Below are 17,885 nucleotides of genomic sequence, written 5' to 3'. Positions count from 1 at the left end.
ATTTGCTGCGCCCCGCAAAAATATTTGCGGACTGGAGCAGGATACAGGGTCTAATCAGGCAGGTTTTCCCGCCCGACCCGCACTTTAGCGGTTATTTTGCAGGTCGGGACGGGATGCGGAATCTGCTAGAATTGCTCTTAGATGTATATAGGATTTAGCATGTCTTTCAGTGACTACGTGTTTGAGTTATTTGCCTAGTCACTTGACATCTCGTCTTAACAGATGGACCTAAACTTTTAGTTTGGAAAAAATAGAAACAAGGAAAGCAGTAGGCAATATCACACCTAAGATTAAACCTAAAATCTAAAAAGTGCATATGCACTGTTTGGGCGAACCGAGCGGTCGGCTCCTGGCCACTCGATTCCAAGCGGACATAGTTCAGATGCCATTTGAGCTGAATCATATAGACTGGTTTTGGACGGTTGCTCTTTAAAATAGTGGACCAGGAAATATAATTAAAAGGAAAAGTAGTATGTGATGTTCATTCTCTCTCTTCACATGTGACTCATTTAACTACCTTTCACAAAAATTAAAAAAGTCATATCTTTCAAATCTTGCATCGGAATTCAGATCCGTTTTCACCTTTGGACTCCTCACGTCGAGATCTTTAAAACTAGATCCCGCATGGGTATGTTTCGATGAAATTTTTTTTATGCTAACTTTGGAGCTATATGGTGCAACTTTAGTACCGTGTTGTGCAACTTTAGTACTACACGGTGCAACTTTTTTCAAAACAAAATTTTAAAGCTGCATAATCCAACTTCCTATAAGGTTGCAACGTAGTAACCATGACAACCTGATTTGCAACTAGTCTACTGCCGTGGCCAACTACCAAGTCGTAGATGTGTAACCATCCTCCCTACTTGTAATGTAGTCTAGTTACACACACATTGATGTTTAGTTGGCAGGAAGATTAGTTGCACACGCATATGCATAGTTGACTTTTAATGTAGTCTAGTTGCACACACATTGATGTTTAATTGGCTTGTAATGTAGTCTAGTTGCACACACATTGATGTTTAGTTGGCTTGTAATGCAGTCTAGTTACACACACATTGATGTTTAGTTGGCTTGTAATGTAGTCTAGTTGCACACACATTGATATTTAGTTGGCAGGAAGATTAGTTGCACACACATATGCTCAGTTGGCTCGTAATGTAGTCTAGTTGCACACATTGATATTTAGTTGTCAGAACACTAGTTGCACACACATATGCGCAATCGACGCGGCAATGTAGTCTAGTTGCATACACATTGATATTTAGTTGGCAGGACTGGTTACACACATATATACTTAGTTAGCGCGACAATGTAGTCTAGTTGAACACACATTGATGTTTAATTGGCAGGAAGACTAGTTTGTCGAAACATCCCCATGCGGGATCTACTTTTGAAGAGCACGTTGCGAGGGTTTCAACAATGAAAACAGATCTGAATTTCGACACGCGGTTTAGAAGATATGACTTTATAAATTTTAAGAACCAAAAATTAATGCATAAGGAAGGAATATGAGGAACATTAATGAAATGACATGCAGATATCCATCACATAAGAAGAGACCACATAAGGAGTGATTAATTAGCAGTGTTCTTTTTAGCCACAGAGTTGATTACACACACTATTTGACAAAAAAAAAGCAGCAGGCCGCACAGGAGCGCTAGCGGGCACCCAGCCGCCCGCTAGACGCGTCCAAGGTTAAAAGCATAGCAAGATTTTTCAAAGCCAAAAACCGTTACTCCCTCCATGCATATTAACTATCGCTAATTTCATATGACTTTGTATTAAATCAGCCACAATTAATATGGATTGAAGGAAGTACATATTTTTTATAACAATTAAAAATGTTACACTATATATTACGCTAGTAGAAGGTAAGGCGAGTCCCTATTTCGCGCTCCTTCCATCTAAATGCCTCCAATTCGCACATGCATGAGTGAGCAGGGCCGGCCTATTAACCCACCAACGTATGTCCGTATTTTTCTTTTGACGGTAGTGATCTTGAAGTACTATAGCGAACCGGGATCACTGCAGCGAACCGAGAAGCAATATACCGAAATAGAATACACTGTAGCAAGCCGAAAACACTTTGGAACATGTTTTCTGGTACATTTTTTAAAAGAAATTCTAAATGATATTTTCAAACGTGGGCATGTTTTTTATACGTGAGAACTTTTAGGAAACGCAAACAAAATCTTAAAAGATTGTACAATTTTGTACACGTGGTCATTTTTTAAAATGATTTTAAAAAATAATAACAAATTATGAAATTTGCAAACGTTTTCTGAAAACATGACTATTTTTAAAGCGTGGACATTTAAAAATGAGGTTTACTGAATTTTCAATACAATTTTATAAATGAGAACATTTTTTCAAACATTTGATTTGTTTAGTAATGAACATTTCTTGAAAAATCGTAAACAACTTCAAAAAATGAGAACATTTTTTGAATTTGTGAACAATTTTCATTTCGGTTTTGGAAATTAAAATACTAAACGATAATAAGTAAAACAAGTGTGAGCATTGTTGGGCCTATACAAGATGAAATAATTGCCAATAAATATTATTGGACCGAAGGCAACCGGTTCATGCTTCAAATATGTGGCCTGAATTACCGGTTCATGCTTCAAATATGTGGCCTGAATTACTTGATCCAAGCTGCAAACGATACGGGTTGTATGTTGGGTTGTCCTTCGAGACCGTGTAGTATTTAGGACATGTACAATAATGCTATTTTAGGAGTGCCATATAGGATAAACGTTGAGGTGAAGAAGAGAGAAATCATAAGAAAAGGTTTGTCTTCTCTTATTTAAGAGATAATCTCTTAGCATAACATATTTCATCATGTTTTTAGGAATAACTAGTCATTGAAGATAAGGATGAGATATAACCCATTGTAAACATACTTTTATTGTCATCTCTAAACTACATGCAAGACTTAATGTCTTATCATTCATCGTACATGTCCTTACATGTCACGATCTTGTAGATCTCTTAGCACAATACTCCTTCCGTCTGGTGAAGAGTGTACATTTAGAGATTTTAGGACAAATTATGGAGTGAAGTAAAAAATGCATTGGAAAGGTGCAAGCCACCATCTCTCTCCTCTTTAATTACTCAACCCCCAATGAGCTAAGTGCATGTAGAAATTAAGACCATGTGTAGATTGTTATTGGTCTTGATTACCGTGTGATGAGAGAAAAATATTTTTTTACTTTAAAATGCATCGGGAAGATAGAAGTACACACTTTTGTGGACAAATTTTGAAACCAAACGTACACTCTTCACCGGACGGAGGGAATATATCTCATCCTTTTTTAGGAAATAACCGGTTATTGAAGATAATGCTAAGAAATAATCCATTGTAGACATACTTTTATTGTCATCTTCAAACTATGGGCAAAATTTAAGATAAAAATGTCTTCTCAACCATTATACATACCCTTACATGCCATGACCTTATGCACGTATCTTGGAGCCCTAAGTTTCACCAGAACGACAGCGACTCTCATTCCTCGCATAACTCAGGGAACAACGATCGAACGTGTACCCCCGTGCGCCTCGTCCTCTATATGGGCCGGGCCATTGTGGGTTTTTATTTTTCCTTCGTTTATTCTTCTAGATTTTCTTTATTATTCTTGTTTTTCCTTTTTCTTTCCTTCATTTCTATTTTTGATTTTTGATTTTGATTTTTGATTTTTTCCTTTTTTTGAATTTGCAGATTTATATAGAATTTACATTATTTTTGTAAATCACGACCATTTTTTGAATTAACGGATTTTTATGAAAATCACAAATATTTTACAGATCCAAAAATACTTTAAAAAAGTTGTGACCTTTTTTTAATTCAATAACAATTTATGAAATTCATGATCATTTTTACCGAACAGAGCTATTTTTCAAACTGGCATATTATTTTTGAAATTTGTGCACACTTTCTAAACTTGCAATCTTTTTTGAATTGTTTGAACATTTTATGAACTCACTAACATATTTTAGTTTGTGAGACTTTCTGAATTTACGACCATTTTATAAAAGTCATGAACACCTCACGAACATTTTCTTTAGTCCGTGATGATTTTAAAATTTGCAAACCTTCTTGTACTTCATTAAATTTTTTTTAATGTGGGAATATTTTTAGAATGCTTGAACTTTTTTGAATTCATGAATAATTATTTAACACGCAATCACTTTTTCCAAATTTGTGAAATTTGTATAAAATTCATGAACATATTTCAAATAATTTTTTTTAATTTTTTTACAAACACTACATTTTCAATAGAAATAAAAAAGATTAAATTTTCAAAATTTCAAATTCGTGTACATTCTCAAAATGTAGAATTTTTTGAAAGCTGAAATGTTTTTGAAAAGCAAATAAAAACAGAAATAACGTAATTAAAAAAACATGGATGCCCACAATAGGCCAACCCAAAGTGTGTGTATGGGTGAGCATTTGCTGATCCCCCACCCCCACCCCCTGTCCCCCATAGGTCGTGGAATAGGAGCACTCTTGAACGACTAGTCCAAGGATGAGGGCTGGTATTGGAATCCTAAAGCGTGCGAGAGCGCTCCGCCTGCCATGTGGTGCACCTTGGAGGAGCACCATTTTTTGCTTTTGCAGTTTTTTGTTTTTTTTCCTTTTTTTTCGAAATTTCATGGTTTATTCCAGGTTTTATAAAAAGAAATTATTCTTCGATTCCTTTGTTTTTTGGTGTGCTTTCCACGTGAAGCACAGAAGCACAGTTGTGCGTATAGTGAAGCATAGCTGTGCTTCACATGTAAAACATAAATTGTGCTTATGTGTTTCTAAAACAAGTTTAGCACAGTTGTGCTTTTGAACTTCACCAAAAAATGTAGCACAAGTTACTTTACTTAAAATGATGTGTTAGTAAAGGTTGGAAGCATAATTTATCCAAAAAAATTGTCAGAACCTATCAACATGTGATTATTTTTGAAGATCTCGGTGCGAGAAATGCAACAATTAAAACGCTTTATGATTTGGATGCACAGTCGAAGAGATAAACTTTATTGAAATAAAATCTTATTAACAAGCCCACCCATTGTGCATGGGAAGGATATCCTACCAAAATTTCCACACTGTGACGAGTGTCGCATATGAAGTGTATCATCGTAGGAAGCCAGAGTGATCTTTGAAATGGGCACCCCTTAATATTAGTGATTGCAAGTTTTACTGCAAATTGTTCCAATTTGCAAGTCAGAACTCACCCGCTCGTGGCCTATAGCCCACCTATAAGTTATTTTCCACTCACCAAAATGCCAATTCATATTTACAGTGTTCTCGGTAGAACACGCACAACTCCTGGTTCGCTAGGATGCAAATCGCTGGCCGGCCCATTATCCTTGCACCAATTTTGGGACCTTACGGTGTTCTGAGAGGGGTTTCCTCCAATTTCTTAGGTTTTTGGGGTATTTTATATTTTCATTTTCATTTACTTTTCCTTTTTCCTTTTTTGTTTGTCTTTTCTTTGTTTCACTAGTTTTTCGTTTTTGTTTCTTTATTTTTTTTCTTTCTAAATTGGCGTGAAAAATTGAAAATTAAGTAAATGTTTTAATTTTCAATTTTTATGAACTTGTTTTGAATCGGCAAACTTTTCCAAATCCACCATCTTTTCTCAAACTCACAAACTTTTTTCCAACTTGCATTTTTCTACAATTATGAACTTTATACAAATTCATGAAGTTTTTTTTTCAAATTCATCAACCTTTTCAAACCATGAACTATTTCAAAACCTCAAAACTAAGGTTTTTTTAATTTCATGTTTTTAAAGGTTGAGGGTTAACCGGCCAACGTCTTAACTAGTGAATGGTTCGAAATCCTTAAGCCTTTTTGAAATTCGCGAACAATTTCCTAATTCCTGTACTTTTTCCATATTTAAAAAAAAATGTTTTTTTATTTCTCAATTTTTAAAAACCATGAATTATTTTCATTTCACTCTTTCTTAAAACTAAGAAAAACTTTGGGCAAAATAAAAAAATATTACTTTTTTCTCATGTTTTTTTGAGACAATTTTTTCTCATGTACAGTGGAACAACATGTCGCTATGAGGGGATAAAATACGATCAAAATAGGGTGAATGTGGGGTCTTTCTGGGCCGCCCCAGGTTCAATAACGCGTGGGCGCCACAAACCATTTCATTAAGCACCTATTTCGCGCGCGGGTCACTATGCACCCCCAGTGTGTGCTTTTGGGTTGTCCCATATGGGGGGGGGGGGGGGGGAATCATCCGCCTGGACAACCGTCGGATCAGCACGCTGGTGGTCCTCCGATGCAGCACGCCACGGCAGCACCATTACCAACTTCAATGCAGCGTTGCTTCCCTCGACAAAGCTCCATTGCAGCATAGTACGAGGGCGACCATAGCTCGACTGGAGCACCAATGGCGTCCGACAAAGCTCCATTGCAGCTCCAGTGGAGCTCCAACGCAGCACCGACGACCTCCGGCGAAGCTCCATTGCAGCTCCGATGGAGCTCCAACGCAGCACCAACGGCGCCCGGCGAAACTCCATTGCAACTCCGGCGAAGCTTCATTGCAGCCCCGGCTATGCTTCCGGTGGCCTGTCGTTGCTCCATTTCAACGCCGGCGTGCTCCCAACAACTCCAAATCCACATCGCCGGAGTTGCAGCGCCCTCCGTCGGCAACTCTCTGCGTCGGCAACTCTCTGCGGTCACCGTCGTAGCCGCCGCGCACTTCATTGCAGCTAAGGGAGCCACGCACACTGCTTAAAACGAAGCTCCGACGACCATGTGCAGATGCTCCTCATCGCAACAGCAGTAGCTCCGACGGCCATGGCAGGCGGTGGTCGCGCGTCGAAGCTTTCGTCCATTCATGGCAGCACCAGTCGTAGCCAAGCGGTGCCATGTGCAGCAGTAGCACTCCATTGCCCCAGGGGTGAGAAAGGAAAGGAAGAGAGGGGAGCTCTGGGGAAGGAGTAGAGCAAAGCGCGGCCATGGTAGTGGCGACAGGAGAGAGAGAGAGAGGGATCTGCACGAGGAAGACGACGCGAGCGCGAGAAAATTGCGTGGCTGTGACTTCCTTGCGTGGGATAAGGTACAGATGGGGAGCGGTGCGTCGGCCAGCCAGGGACACATGTCAATCGCTGGAGACGGCTTGTGTCTCGCTATTATCATCCGGTTTAAAACAAACATTTTCCTTATATTATTCGTTCATGGTTTGCTCCTCCTACCGGACTACCAGTGCGTCGTTTCCCTTTCTTAATTTATTTTTTTCTTTGGCTTCTCTTTTTTATTTCTTGTATCATCTTTATTTTTCTTTTTTGTATATGTCATGTACAATTTTATAAAATACGAGCATGTAAGATCAAAGAGGAGATGGCAAGCTAGCATATGCAGAACCCAACATGCTCTAGTGTTCATAAGTTCCAGGCGATCCTAAGTAACTCCCTTCTTTGGTGGTCCAACAGCCTTAAACATCGGAGAAGAAGCGCACCCTAATCCTCCGGTTAACAGCGCTCGGCGGCAACAGGAGAGAAGCGCACCCTTAAGCACCGGTGGTTGATAGTTTCCGTCGCGATTCCTGGAAAGTAACAAGGGGACAGGCAGGCAGACCAGATCTTTGTCGACCTACTCTACTGGGATGGGAGTGAGCTACTAATCGTCAAGCTTTGATCAGCTAGCTGTCGAAAGGAAAAAGGTAAAAATGAACCTAGTACGACTCTAGTCTGTCTCCACACCGACCCTGCTGTCTGCAACAGACGAGGCCGACTGCTCACCGTCTGAGGACTGAGATTGGCAAAAGATGTGCACGCACAAAGCCGGTCTGTTGCGGAGCACAGCACACCCAAGATTTGGTACCAGAAATCTGTATAAAGACAATTGAACAGAACAAACACCACTTTACGTTTATGTTTTATTATCATCAGCAGATGAGAACTGGCACACATGACAATTATGTTGATGAATGATGGTGATGTGTGTCTGTGTCTGTGTGTGGGTGTGGCCGCCCTCTGCGTGCGTACCTGCCGGTTAGCATTAGCTGCAATGGTCCATACGCATTGCTGTTGGTACTGTCGGGCTACATGGTGTGATAGAGCTTATCTCTGCATGTAATTCTGGACGTGATTTGGGTGCAACAGAGACGCCAAATAAAAATGCTCAAACTGACTCAAACAGTCTAACATGAGCTGACGGAATTCCTGCTTTTCCGGACGACGGATGATTGAAAGTTATTAACTGACTGCGTCACATTTTTCACCTATTCCCCCCTCCAAAAAAATTAGATCCTTCGCATAGTGATGAAAAAAACTAACAACGATACTGTCGCTTTCTGAAAACCAGGCTCTAAACAGACTGTACGTAGAGCGCGACGGATCACCATCCTCGATAGGTACATGCTCTTGGTATTATCCACAGTTTTACTGCCGACTGCCCATCTTAATGTAGTGTTTTTCAGACTTGCATCCAGAGGCAAACCTGACCGGATCTCCTCCCAGCAAACTTCTCAAGTTTATGCTGCCCAATTTTATATCTGCTGCATATCTTTCGCCTGCGAAAACGTCGAAAGAAGACCGAGACTTGTCGCTCGTGCCGGTGCGTGTTAGGCGCAAACGGAGCAAGCAACGGCTTAAATAAAGAAGCGGACGTCAAGGGAGACAGGGCCAGCAAATCATGAAAGGTCTTGTCTTCTCTTCCCTGACGTGCCGGGCAGTTCTTGTGTCTTGTACGTTGCGAGGACGGTATCCATCCAAAAGCCTTCAGAAAACGGAGACGCCGCCGACACTTCTTCCTCTCCCAGGCTGTTATGGTCCAGACACACTATCTACCAATGATATCTGCTTCTCCTTCTGTTTTCTTCCATTCCAAAACCATCCCATGCTCTCTTCAATATTATTACTGGTACTACTAGTATTATACAAACACACTGTAACACCATGTTCTGAATTTGTTGCACTACTGCATGCACTACTCTGAACTGTGGATCATTGACAGATGATAGACTCCCTCAATGGGTGGTACAATGGTGCATGCACTGATGCACATGGTGAGGTCACAGGATGTGAAGCGTGCACTATTATTGCAATTGCAGAAGCTGATTGCCTGTCCGAGACACACATTTCAAACCCCACGGTTACAACAAACACGATACTCTAGAATTATGGGTGGCCAATGCAGTTGAGCCAAGCCCTAATCAGAGCGTCATACTCCCTCTGTATTATAATATAAGACGTTTTTTCCGTTTCAAAAAAAAAGATGTTTTTGACACTAAAACGTATTATAGTATGATACGAAGGGAGTAGAAAAGAACAATGCAGTTCGTACGAAAAGAAAACCAACATTTCAGGCTCTGCTTATTACGAAAGAAGTTTCTGCGAGCTGATTCCAGTAAAATTTCATGTGTTCATCGAGAGCCATAATAACCGGGTATATTGCTATCAAAGTACCCTGCCCCTGTAGCAGTGGTTGCTAGTGACGGTATACCTGATGCTGTGACCAAACGGCATACCAAATGCTAATTATAACTAATTAAGTATGCCGTGATCTCAACTCCAATCTCCACTAGACAGACAAACCCGAAATCATTTCACCCTTTCGGTCGGGCACTACTACAAAAATCTTTGCGTTAGTCAAAGGCGAATAAGACTGTCAATCCTTCAGTCATTTCCAAGATTTAAATGCAAGTCAGTGATTCAAACTTATACATAAAACTACTCAAATGATAAGTGTCACACGTATGGCATAAAGTAATCCGGCCTTGACGTTTTATACACCTAAGTTGCCATCCAAAAAGAAAAAACAAACCAAAAAAACTGAAAGTTATCATTCAAAAAGAAAGTTGTCATGCTTGACAACTAAAGTTGTCATCCCCACGTGACTAAACTTGTAATCAAAAACATTCGAAGTTGCCATATGTTCGTCCCACATTAGGGACACTTACCAGGATCTTGAAAATAAGATAGTGATCAAACATATAATGTTGCTCTGCTCATCAAGCAAATCAATCTCTAGAGCTTGCAACAGACAATAAACAATATTGATCGAAACAATTAGTACCTTTTCCAAATGAAATTCGGTGGCGGCCCTCGACAACCGCGACAAGGAGTACTGAAGGAGGCGACTATCGGAAGATCCGTCATTAAGATGTTGATTGAAACATGGATAAATATTCGGGGTGAAAACCCTTGTCTGACTTTTATTGACCAGACTCAGCAACATTATCTTATTGAAGAAGTTTACTTGCTCTTGTGTTAGTACTCGTTGGATTGCCAAGGAGAGCGTCTGATTGACCCCCCTTTTCTCTCTCTGGAACTGTGTACGGTACTAATCGAACTGGCCATGAGTGTTAAGTATATTGATTATTAGGAAAGGTTTGATATAGACTAGGATTTGTTCTGACTTGTCTTGTACTTCAAATAGATCATTGTACTCATATATATATATATATATATATATATATATATATATATATATATATAGTGTTACTATTCATCATCTAGGGTGCAGAATAAGTTATTCCTCACCGAGGTAATCTTACGATCATTTCATAATTAAAATACATTTCGAATTTAAATAGTTACATTTCTATTGATTCACTACGTAAAATTTGGCATAACAAAATAAAAATATAGGTCATAAGATAAGAAAAATTTACAGTTTATGTATATTTTAAACTATGTTTTTACGTTTGTAATTTTACATAACATAAAATATTTTTACAGCGATTATATATTTTTCTTACGGTCCCTTTTTGCGTCGGAAATAAGACATAACTTACGGAACGTAAAATTACGGTGCATTGATAGTAAAATAGAGGGGGTAAAGAATAACTATTCCTCATATATATATATATATATATATATATATATATATATATATATATATATATACCCACAAGGCTCAAGCAATACAATAACTATTCTGTCGGATTTCAGGTTCCGGCAGACCCTTGAGGTTCGAACACTCGGGTGCGCGTGGAGATTTTGCCTTCTACCTACCTGCGCCCCTCCGCCTCGCTAAGATCTAAGCTATGGAAAGAACAACACAAGAGACACAGAGTTTATACTGGTTCGGGCCACCGTTGTGGTGTAATACCCTACTTCAGTGTGTGGTGTGGTGGATTGCCTCTTGGGCTGATGATGATGAGCAATACAAGGGAGAACAGCCTCGCGAGGGTCTGTTCTTGACTGAGGGGATGAACTGCTAGGAGGAGTTCAGTCACCCTTCTCTCTCTGTCTTCTCGATTCTCTCTCCGATTTCGATCCCTCTACCCTGTGGGTGGCTAGTCCTATTTATAGGCAAAGGCCCTGGGCCTCTTCCCAAATATTGAGCGGGAAGGGCGCCAATAATTGGCCATTTTGAAGGGGAACATCTGGTACACTTATCCTGACTAAAGTTGGTCCTCGCCTGTCAAAGGCTCTGGTGGTGACGCTGGCTTGGGCTTCACAATGACTTCCTTCCTGCCGTTGGACTGGTCTTGGTCTCGTTGCACCGAAATGGGTGCCTTTGCTTGATGCTCTCGCCTGCGCTTGCTCCCTTTGCACCAAAGAGGAAAGGAGGACACTGCGTGGCTGGCGCCCGCCTGGCGCATTTCATCGTCATGGCTTGCGTCACGGGCACCTCGTGAGGTACCCCGCCTTGATCTCTCTGCCTCCTCGCGAACCAGCCTGATGAGACCGTGCCTGAGGAAGCTCCGTGTCATCCGCCCCGCGAGGCTTGGACCCTCGCGAGGGTCTTGGGTCTGTGTTGATGAAGATGGGCCGCGCTGGGCCCCCCTTTTGAGCCACGCCGCAGGCCGCAGGCAGGCAAGTCTGGGGACCCCCGTTCCCAGAACGCCGACATATTCCATCAAAACCTCTCTCTCCCTTCTAACATGGCATCTATCGCAAGTCGATCCTAAACCCTAGCCGCCGCCGCTTCCGCACCTGCGCGCCGCCCTCGGGGCGGTCGACCTCCATGACCGCCGCCGGGGGCTGCGCCGCCCGTACCTAGGGTTCGTCCGCCGGTCGTGTTGACCGGCTGCCCTAGAGAGTCTTTTCCCCTAGCCCTTGCTTCGGGGTTTTCTCTCTCCCGCCGGTCATCTTAATCGGCGGTTTCTTTTTGTTTTCCGATCTAATTTTGATCGACTTGTGTCGCCCATCACCGGCGTCGACCCCGTGCGCCTCTACTCCAACCCCGGCGCGATCGGTCGGCTTCTTCACCGACGCGGCAGTCTCACACATCGTCCGCGCGTCTGCCCGCTGGTCGCGCCGTTCCGGTGGCCTCGCGCGTCGTCCGCACGTCTGCCCATCGGTTGCCCCGACCCGGCAGCCTCGCGTCATGCGGCGGTCCTTCACCGCCGCCGTTCGCGCACCGGCCCGTCCGTCGATCTACGCCGGCCGTCACCGCCCTGCTCCGACCGGGACTCCTGCATCACCCCGACCCGACGGCCTCGCGCCATGCGGCGGCCAATTATAGCCGCCCTACCGCCTGCCGCCGCCGGCTTCATCTCGGACTCCGTCGCCACCCCGTCTCCACCAAGCGGCGTCCCCGACCTCGCGCGCGATCGGATTGATCATCCGCCCGCCGCCGTGATCCGCCTCATCTATGTCGTGCGACCGACCTGGCCCATCAGTTGCGCACGCATCCGCAGGCCCCGTGAAGACCGTCCCGAGTTCAGCGCGCCCCTCTACCGATCGAGCAACGGGCTGCCGCCGTGTCGCCCCGTCGGAACGCAGCGCCGCCGCCCCATGGTTCCTTCTCCTGGCTGCACCGACCCGCGTCATCGCTGCGTCGCCCCTTCGAGCCATAGTTCCGCGGCCCGCGGTCCACCGCCGCCCTGAGGCCGTCCGCTCTAGGTCGCCCCCATGGAAGCACCGACCCTCGCGCCGTCGCTGCGTCGCCCCGTCGGGCCGTAGCAAGCGTGGCACGCAGTCCACGCCGCCGTCCCGAGGCTGTTCCCGCGGTTGCACCGGCCCACGCTTCTCCGCCGTGCCGCCTCTTCGGGCTGTCGCAACGCGGCCCGTGGTCTCTGGCGCCGCCCCGAGGTCTTCCCGCCGCCGCGTCGCCCGTTCGGGCCGTAGTGCTGCGGCCCGCGGTCCACCGCCGTCCCCATGCGTCAACTTCCCGTGGCATGCGCTGCGCCGCCTCCTTTGGCACGAGAACGCCACCGTCCGTGCCGGTTTTCGTCACGCTGCCAGGGTTCTTCGCCTACTTCGAGCACCACCGTCACGCTCCTAACCTAGCCAGCGCCACCGCCGTCAGGCCGCCGCTGCCGCTCTACTTTGGCCACTGCCGCCGCTACCCCCGTAGCCGCCGCCGCTCGTCCACCTCCTTCGTCTTCGTCCAGCACCAACCCGTCGTCAGCGTTGCCGTCATCTACCCCAACCACTTCGTCTACTCTGACAACCGCGGGCGACATCGGCCCCGGGCCAATTGGCACCGGAACCGTCGTCAAGTCCTTCTCTGCTGGCCTCTCTGACTTCTCCGACTTGGCGTATAGCTCGTGCAGGTCCCTGTCTACGCATGCCCGGTGCTGGCAACACCGACGCGTGCCTTTTTCGTCCACGATGTGTCCCCGGGCCTGGCAAGCCTGGAGCGACGCTTCGTCAACTTCGTCTTCGTCCGTCTACACATGCCCGGTGCCGACAACACCGGTGCGTGCCTTCGTCCACGACGTGTCCCTGGGCTTGGCAAACCCGCCGTGACGCCTCGTCAACACCATCTTCTCTCCGGCGCACCTCTACTTCGACATCACTGCACCCATACTAACTCGGTGCCTCCTTGCGCCCGCGGCTCCACGGCGACTTCCTCGACACCGGCTACCCCGACTCAACATCGACCATGGCGTTCTTCGTACGGCTACCTCGACCACGGCTCCACCACCCTACGCTCTCGGCTACATCGACAAACGGCACAAAGGGCTACCGCCTGCTTGAGCAACCTCGTCGGTTGCCACTCCAGCCACGACTCCACGATGCATCGACCGTTACGACTGTGTGTGTGTGTGTGGGGGGGGGTCCGTCGGCTTGCCTTCGGATTCTTCTCCAGTCTCACCGTCTGCGTCACTACCGTTGTGACTGCGGGAGGATGTTGAGTATATTGATTATTAGGAAAAACGAGATAGACTAAGATTTGTTCTGGTTTGTCTTGTACTTCAAATAGATCATTGTACTCATATATATATATATATATACACACATATATATATATACATATATATATATATATATATATACACACACACACATATATATATATATGCCCACGAGGCTCAAGCAATACAACAATTACTCCATTAAAACCTCTCTCTCCCTTCTAACAATGAGCAACGGAACCAGATTCTCTGACTTGCACAAGGCAAGTTAGAGAGCTTACAGTACCATCTATGTGTAAAATGGGGAAGGGAAGTTAGAGAACATGTACTGTTCAAAATTATTGTTTGTTCACATTTTATTGTGGGTAATCACTGTTCTTAAATCATTGTGTTAGACTGCAAATTACAGGAATCTAGTGAAGAAAAGTCAGAATACTGTAGCTTACCTGACTTCCCTTCCTATGTTAGAGGATCTTGATCCATGAGCAACGTCGATTTAATTAGGATGGCAAACGGGGTGCACCCTTATCGCGCTTTCCCTTTTGAGCTGCTTTACGCAGATCTGAAGCTTTCGCAGCTCAAAGAAACGCCCTTGATTAGGCCCTAAGCAAACGTGAAAAGCAGCTACAGTAACGTGCTTGTTCGCCACACCTTTGAAGATAACGAGCGCCATTATCTCTTTCAAAGAAATCTGGGCAGACGCCAAGGTACTTTGTTTGATTTAAATTTCGGCAGACTTTGCACATGTACACTCCTGCACATGAAAAGGTTGGTTTGTGCAATGCACATTTTCAAAAAAGAGGATAACCTCCTGGCCTCTGCATTGAGCGATGCATATAGTTATCTTGTGCAATGCATATGCCTTCAACATTGTTTTTGTGCGATAATAAATACTTGTGCTAGTGCCTTTGTTTGTTTGCAGACTTGTAACTTTGATGAAGGCTGGTGAGGAGTGTTAAGAAAGGATATGTTTTTCGTATTTTAAGAAGGGATATGTTTTTCGTTTTTCTGTTGGCAAGTGTTGATATGAATTTGATTGTGTCGTGATGTTTGTCTTTGTTCTGACTGAGATCTGGTGGTTTGATTGGAACGTTTTGGAGGGTCTGGCGATTGACAGTGATGAATGTTTTCTTTTAACGACCGGGAAAGTGACACTGAGCAAGAGAATCAGTATACTATATCTAACTACTACGTATAAAATTGTTTTTAAACATGAAGGATAATCCATGTTCCGCACCAGGAAGATTCCAAATCATGCCAATTCTTCTACTACTAACAATGTAAACAAACATTTTTTCCCCATACACAATCAACTACTCTAGTGATCATATCATAGTAGGGTTTTTTTTTTGACATCATATCATATTGCAGATTATTACTACACGCTAACGTCCAAATTTCTTGTGCCGTCCGCAAAACCGGTGACCTTGTCTCGTGCAAGTGTGTTCTGATTAGCTAGTGGTATTAAGGCATCTGGAATGGCTACCCGCAAATTTTCATCCGCATCCATTCTCAAACATGGATGTAGAAGGTCACCAGCTAACGCTGTTCACGTACATTTTAAACATTTTTTCAACAAATCGGACGAAGTTTATACAAACATAGCGGATTTTCATATAAACCGGACGAGATTTATGCAAAAACACCGAATTTTCATTACATTTTAAACATTTAGAACAAAAATAAAAAGAAACACAACCTTAAACCAATCCTACGGCGGCGGCTGACCATCGTCCACTTCCTCTCTATTTCGCGTCGGCGACCACCTCCTCTATCTGCCGTCTCCATGAACGACGGCAGTAAGACCAGTGAAGTGAAGGCGCGGTCTCTGGTGAGGAAGAGTAGAACACGAAAGACGGACCGGCCCACATGGGACACAAGGCCCCGCCGCCTTCCGTGTCCTACTCATTCTAAGAGGAGTCCGCTACTTGTCCGTCACAGGTAGACGTGAGGTCTACGATGGAGATGGTGGTGTTGGCTCTGTCGTCGTCCAACCAGGCCGCCTGATATTTCACCGGTGGCGTGTAGGAGGCATAGCTGGCATTGTTCTCGTCCGTGATCGCCTACAGCTGTGCCTCCACGGAGGCCGCTTCCTAGCGAGCGACGGCTTGAGCGCGAATGACCTCATAGATCGCATGCTGCTCTGCAATGAAGTTGTGGTTCGCCACAACCATGACCGCCACGACCTCTTCGTTCAAGCGCTCGCCGTCGATCTGACCCTCTGCCAGCCGGTGTTGCTCTAGGAGGAATATGTTGTATCACTGTTCCTCCTGCGCCTGCTGAAATGCCGACATAGGCGCCAGTGCAGGCCGCTCCTTCGCCATGGCAGCATTGTAGTGCGCTTGCGCCTGTCCCATGGTAAAGCCGGCATACACAAGCTGTAACACCCTCGATGCGACTATATCTCCCACGTGTCGAGGCACGACTTAGAGGCATAATCGCATTGAAGGCATATGTCGCAAGTTAGGCAATCTTCACAACATCCCATGTAATATGAATAATAAAGGGGAGATAACATAGTTGGCTTACACTCGCCACGTCAATCAAGTACATAAATAACATTACATCATCCAAACACTCATGGCCCGACTACGGCGCCAAAATAAAAGATAACCCAACAAGCGACACGGTCCCGATCACCCCCAACTGGGCACCACTACTGATCATCAGGAAAGGAAACATAGTAACGTTGAGAGTCTTCGTCGAACTCCCACTTGAGCTCAAGCGCGTCTCCTGGAGCGGAATCATCAGGCCCTGCATCTGGTGTAATAGTAATCCGTGAGCCACAGGGACTCAGCAATCTCGTACCCTCGCGATCAAGACTATTTAAGCTTATAGGTATGACAAGGTAAAATATGTGGAGCTGCAGCAAGCGACTAGCAAATATGGTGGCTAACTTGTTCGTAAAAGAGAGCGAGAAGAGGAGGCAAAGCGCGAGCGAGAAACTAGAGAGCAACCTACGCAAACATTACTCCAACACCGTGTCCACTTCCCGGACTCCGCCGAGAAGAGGCCATCACGGTAACACACTCAGTTGATTCATTTTAATTAAATTAAGGTTCAAGTTATCTACAACCGGACATTAACAAATTCCCATCTGCCCATAACCGCGGGCACGGCTTTCGAAAGTTCAAAACCCTGCAGGGGAGTCCCAACTTAGCCCATGACAAGCTCTCACGGTCAACGAAGGAATACACCTCCTCCCAAGACGTTCCGATCAGACTCGGTATCTCGGTTCTTCAAGACACTTCGACAGGTTAAAACAAGACCAACAACACCGCCCAAATGTGCTGACAAATCCCAATAGGAGCTGCACATATCTCGTTCTCAGGGCACACTCAGATAGGTCAAGCTACGAGTAAAACCAACCCTCGAGTTTCCCCGAGGTGGCCGCGCAGGCTGTCTGGTTCGGACCAACACTCAGAGGAGCACTGACTCGGGGGGGGGGGGTTTAAAATAAGATGACCCTTGGGCTCCGGAAACCCAAGAAAAAAAGAGGCTAGGTGGCAAATGGTAAAACCAAGGTTGGGCATTGCTGGAAAAGTTTTAATCAAGGCAAACTATCAAGGGGTTCCCATTATAACCCAACCGCGTAAGGAACGCAAAATCCGGGAACATAACACCGATATGACGGAAACTAGGGCGGCAAGAGTGGAACAAAACACTAGGCGAGAGGCCGAGCCTTCCACCCTTTACCAAGTATATAGATGCATTAAGATAACATGGCAATATAATGATATCCCAACAAGTAAATAAATGTTCCAACAAGGATCGGCCTCCAATTTTCACCTACAACTAGCAACGCTATAAAAGGGGCTGAGCAAAGCGGTAACCTAGACA

The sequence above is a fragment of the Triticum urartu genome, chromosome 7A, assembly GCF_056163025.1.
Source record: "Triticum urartu cultivar PI428250 chromosome 7A, HENAU_Tu73, whole genome shotgun sequence".
NCBI classification, from domain to species: Eukaryota; Viridiplantae; Streptophyta; class Magnoliopsida; order Poales; family Poaceae; genus Triticum; species Triticum urartu.
Note: the sequence above shows the minus strand (reverse complement) of the source record.